This window comes from Eriocheir sinensis, unplaced genomic scaffold (assembly GCF_024679095.1).
Source record: "Eriocheir sinensis breed Jianghai 21 unplaced genomic scaffold, ASM2467909v1 Scaffold73, whole genome shotgun sequence".
Taxonomy (NCBI): domain Eukaryota; kingdom Metazoa; phylum Arthropoda; class Malacostraca; order Decapoda; family Varunidae; genus Eriocheir; species Eriocheir sinensis.
The window spans coordinates 93,143-99,153 of record NW_026112087.1 but is presented as its reverse complement, the minus strand read 5'-3'; positions in this window follow the sequence as shown (position 1 = coordinate 99,153).

Sequence of the window (6,011 nt, the reverse complement as noted above, 5' to 3'; positions counted from 1 at the left end):
AAGATGAAATATATATTTTTGGTCGCGGAAGATACAAGACAAAAACATCAGAGACCGTGAGGTGGAGAACGTGGGTAGTGGTTTGTTCTACAGTTTAATTTACGGGCGTGCTGGAGCACACACACACACACACACACACACACACACACACACACACACACACACATCCCATACCAAAGACTATAACAGAAAGACAGGAACGCTGAACGAAACTCTGTGAGCAGCTGGCGTCGGCTCGCTAGATGGCCTTGGGACCAAGACCAAGACCCCAAGTCAGTTCGTTTACCTTTGACACGTGGAGTACCTGATATGCCTCCGCCTGGGCCACACACGACTCAGCGCTCACTTCCACCGCCTGCGCCTGGCCCCCGATCCTCACTGCCCAAGGAGTCACTGACCCTGGTGCAGGACCGTCGAGGAGACCAATGAGCACCTCCTGCTGCATTGTGTACTTCAGATAATCTATAAGTTCTGCTTGTTACACATGTTTGCTTTACTCTTCTTCTTTAAGTTATGTCCTTGTGTAAGAAAGGTATAAACCATTTTATATGGCCTGGTATTATGGAACTTTTCTAAGTGATTGTACTTGTCTATTTGTTGTGTAATTTCATTATTCTTATTCCTATATTCGTGAGATTATTCCATTGCATTACTGCCCTATTATCTTTCTTTACTTTATGTATAATTATGAGACCAATATTTCTTTCTCATATTTTCTTTTGCTTGTGTGTCTGTGTTCATGCCTTTTCTATAATGCACAATGCGTGCCACATATCTACATGCCTGCATATATTTGTTGTATATAAGTTTCTTGACAAATACAACTGAACTGCACATTTATATCATTGTGTCTTTGTCCAAAATACACTAATTAGTTAAGTAAATAGCTGTGTGTGTGTGTGTGTGTGTGTGTGTGTGTGTGTGTGTGTGTGTGTGTGTGTGTGAGCACACAGGACGATGTGACGCGTCTAGTGTGGTAGCTGTAAGCTAGCGTAAGCTGCCTGCTGTACATGCTCTCTCGCTTTCAGCTGCCACCGCTGGCTAGCCCTGTGCGAACCGGGGAGCAGAGTGCGTAAGTCTCCCCCTGCCAGTACATAGACTCTCCATCGCCAAGACCTCTGGTGTGCCTCCACGTGGCCACGCACGGTAACTGGTAGTCTTGCGGCTCCAGGCTAAACCGGCAGAGGATCTCGGAGCAGCAGGAGGCCCCAGAGGTGCTGGACCATGGACCACCGACGTGTGGATACACCCTGGTCCTTCACCAACTCCTGCCCCACTGTCTTGTGGGTGTCTTTGTCTGGACTAAGACTACAGGAGTCAACCCCTAAGGAAAAATCTGCTGTGGCGACCCGCATAAGGCGAGCGTTCATGGCGCAACGACTCGGCAGTCTCCTGCAACATCTCATAGTAGCTGGCCGTCCTGGACTCCACTTTGCCACCATCCCAACTGTGGAATGCCAAGATAGTGGGCTGAGGAATGCATGCCCTTCTCCCACTTAAAACATCATATGTGCAGGTATCACTACACGCCCTACCTGCTCTCCTACTTCTCTTTCTTCCTTTTCCCAGCTTTTCTCTTGTTTACAAAAGTCCCATGGCGATGGAAACAGAGCAGGAAGGGCAGGTTTGGAGAAACTGGCAGCCCTTAGCTCTGTTCTGCACGTGTGGCGGTTCTGGGTAGATGGTCGCTGGTAAGCTGGGGCTTTGAGACAGCAGCTTTCAGAGGCAGCTCCCAGGGTGACTGGGCGGCCCTCTTTAGGATCCGCACCGCCCATCCCACATGGGGAGGGGTCTAGAAAAGGTGACCCAAACATTGCCTGTCTCTATCACACACGGGTGGGTAGCCGAGCTCACCATGTCTCCCATCAATCGGTCGAAAACATAAATTACCCAGGCTAGTCCTTGCTACATGGAATGTAAGGACATTACTTGACACTGTCAACCAACCGGAAAGGCGCACAGCACTGATAGCCCACGAGCTGCATAACTACAACATCGATATAGCAGCCATCACTGAATCGAAATTTTCTGGCGAAGGGTCCCTCACAGAAAGCGGCGAAGGCTACACTTTCTTCTGGAAAGGTGTAACAGAAGACCAACCACGTATACATAGTGTTGCCTTTGCCGTACGAGCGACACTCCTCAATTACATCCCAACCACTCCCATAGGAAAAAGTGAGAGACTCATCCAATGGTGCATCCCAATAACAAGAGACCGTCACCTATCCATCTGTGAGGGTGTAACTACGCCCTGCCGGCCTTGTTAAGTCTGCCGGCCTCGTTAATTAACCTAGAACGGTACCGTGACTCCACCTGGAGTCACTTGTTACCTAGTTTTGAAAACGAGCGCTTTTTTTCCCCGCGCGAATCGTTCTAAGGTCCTGGTGTACGTGTCTTTTGGCAGTCCATCATCAGGTCTATGAGGGGACGGATGGCACTCATCGCTGTTCTGCTCATTTCTTTATAGGTAAGGACTGTGACGCCAGGTGGAGTCACACTGTACGTTTTTGAAATGTAATTACCTCTGAACCTACATAGGGAAAAACATTGTTTAGAGGCCTGTATTTGTGATATACGGGACCTTAGTATCTATAACTCAGGCTAAATATGTTCAGTGTGATTTGATAGACTCCTGATATAGTTGTGCTGTCATTATACATGCATGTAAATGCTATTACTATTTTTCGTTTTTGTTTTACTTTCAGGGAGAAATTTGACATGGCGCATCACCGTGGACTGAGTCAAGAACGTGTACAGCAGCTGTTAGCTGAGGAGACTATAGATTTAATAGGTGATATTACATTCACTGAAGTATGTGAGACAGCCACAGCTGACCTCGTGCCGTGATGGCGCCTCACCACCTCAGTCACCTTCAGCCCCCCGTGATGGCGCCTCACCACCTCAGTCACCCTCAGCCCGCCACTCCCTACCAGTGGAAGTATGTGAGGATGGCCCTGACGTCGTCATTGACGTGGAAGCTTCTACAGTGAAGGCACATGTGACCCCACAGAAAAAAAAAAAAACTACAGTCTGTGGAGGAGAAAATAATCGAATGCAGAGAGAATACAACCCACGCAAGTTTGTCGCCAGATGCAAGCGTAATGACACCAACTGTTGTTGCAGGCCCTTCATCATCCCCTGTTGCTGGTCCCTCAGGCGTCACCATTTTACGTGGCACTGCCAAACGAAAATTACTACCTAAAATGTCAACACCGATTCCTACTAAGCGACCTCGAGTAATGACTGATGATGACTCAGATCCCGATGACATCAGCCCTATAGCAAGCATTGACTCTGATCCAGACTATGAACTACCAACTGCGCTTGACACTGAAGATGAAACACCATCTGATTCAGACCATGAACCACCACCTGAGTTTGAAACTGAAGAAGATGAAGCACCTTCAGATTCAGACTACGAACCACCACGTGCGTTCGAGACTGAAAATGAAGCACCCTACATCGCCCAAGGCCATTCAACCAGTGTCACTCAGGACCTTACGACCAGTGACAGCCAGGATAGTGGTGGTAATGTCAGCCCTGCTGCAGTGAATATCGCTCAAGTGCCTCCAAACGAACGGCGTGCTCCCGACAAAACTTACTGGTCGAGAACACCACTACGATCAACACCCCTGCAGCCTCCAACTCAGTATACGCCTGGCCCTGCAACACCATCAGCCAGAGCAGCAGCAACCCCACTGGATTTCTTTGATCTTTTCATTGATGAAAATATGTTGAATGAAATCGTTGAATACACCAACATCATGATAGAAAATGAAAGAACAAGGTTTGCTAAAGATGACCAGACCATAAATAAGACATCACTCACTGAAATGAGAGCACTAATTGGTGTTCTTATTCAGGCAGGAGCCAAACAAGACAATCATCGCACTCTTGAGGAAATGTTCAGCAACCAGCATGGAGCACCACTGTACAGAGCTGCTATGAGTGAAAGACGCTTTAACTTTTTGTTACGTTGCATCCGCTTCGATGACACTAGTGACCCTGTGGAGCGAGAAGCAAGGAGAAAAACAGACAAGTTTACTCTATTTAGAAGTATCTTTGAGAGTTTTGTGGAACAAATGTTCTGTTTTTTTAATAAATGGTTCCAATAGTATGTTCATGGAATAAATATTATGTTCTATTTTTATAATAATTGGTTGGAGTGCTGTTTTGGAGGGAAAAAAATATTGTTCTATTTATTCAGTATATTGTTGCAGTGGTATTTTGAAGGAAAAAATATTATGCTCTATTTATTTAATAAAAGGTTGCAGTGGTATGTTCAAGGAAAAATTATTATGTACTATTTATATATATACTTTTGTATTTACCAAAAAATCACACATACTGGAATTGGTCATTTTCATTTGTTCAAAGCACCACAATAAGGATGCAGAGTACTATTTGTACATAATTTTCTGGAAAGAACAACCATTCTAGTTGTAGAAAATACAATTGTCTTTATTTTTTCTCTCACATGATTCTTGATTATACACTATATGTCAAAAACACTATTTTTTTCAAAAACATTTATGTAAACAATGAAGAAAATTAAATACAACTACAACTTTCTATGTTTTTACTTTCATTGTACTCAAAAATGTCTATTTCTTCAAATCTGAACCAGTGAAGCTCAATAAAAATGTTCAATATATTTTTTATTTATTATTTTTGCAGTGGGTCCAATTGGAGTCACGGTACCATTCCTGTCAGCAAAAAATTACGCTACCGTTCTAGGGTTTTAAGTCTGCCGGCCTCGTTACCGCCCTGGCTCCTCCTACTTCCGAGCCGACGTCATAGCCCGGCCAGCGGGCTTAGGCAGACACCAGCTCACCACCACAGAGTGCACACCTCACCCTCTCAACCTCACGCTGGTCCTTCGTCTCACTGGGTAAGCTGCGTGTCTGGGCTCCTCGCTAATTCTACCCTGGCTGTACCGCCAGACAAAGTCACCACTGCTGTCTCCCACTGCACTCCAGTCTATGGACTTCACTTCCCTGGCCTTTAGCTGAGAGAATTACAGCCGGTGCACCCAACACCGGTGACTCAGCAGGCCAACCCTTTTGCACACTACAGTGGTTTGATTACTTTGTGGTCATTTTGTTGTCTTTGTTTGTATTAATACACTCACCCTTATTTTGTGCTGTTTTCCTCTCCAAAGGGCTATTAGGGCATTCCTGGCTATTATATCTTAATATTGAGGGCGAGAGATCGTGGCCTCCCGTTTTCCCTCACACCATCATTAGTGCATATACTCCCACCTTACCAACCGACGAAGCCATCAAGGACCAGTTCTATGCACTACTTCATACCACTCTGCAAGCCATTCCCCGCGAGGACAAACTCATCCTCCTCGGCGACTTTAATGCCAGGGTTGGGACTGACCATCACATATGGGAAAAGGTGTTGGGTCGCCACGGAACTGGCAAATGTAATGCTAATGGTTTTAGACTACTTTGTTTCTGTTCTACATACGAGCTTGCCATTACCAACACCATGTATCAGCTACGTGATATGCACAAGACAACTTGGATGCACCCAAGATCAAAACAATGGCATCTCATAGACTATGTTATCACACGTCAGCAAGTTCTCAAAGACTTCATGATCACCCGTGCAATGCGAGGGGCAGATGGAGGAACAGACCACCGACATGTGCGAACAAAGCTGAACCTCAAAATACGTCCTCCTGCACGTCGCTGTGCACCGCCTGCCCGACTTAACATCCGCGCACTACAGGATGCCAATACCCGCTCAACACTTCTGGCAGAGCTTGAAAACGAGCTTACTATAAAAAATAATGTCCTTCTTACTACTGAAGAATTGACCAGGACTTGGGGTAATGCTTGTAGCAAAATCCTTGATATATCTCGAAGGGTTCTTGGCACTAACAAAAAGAGAAACAAGGATTGGTTCGACGATCAAGCCAAAGATATCCACAAATCGATTGAGGAGAGAAATAGAGCCTTCAAAGCTGCACTTGACAAACCGTCCCATGTCACTCACAGGAA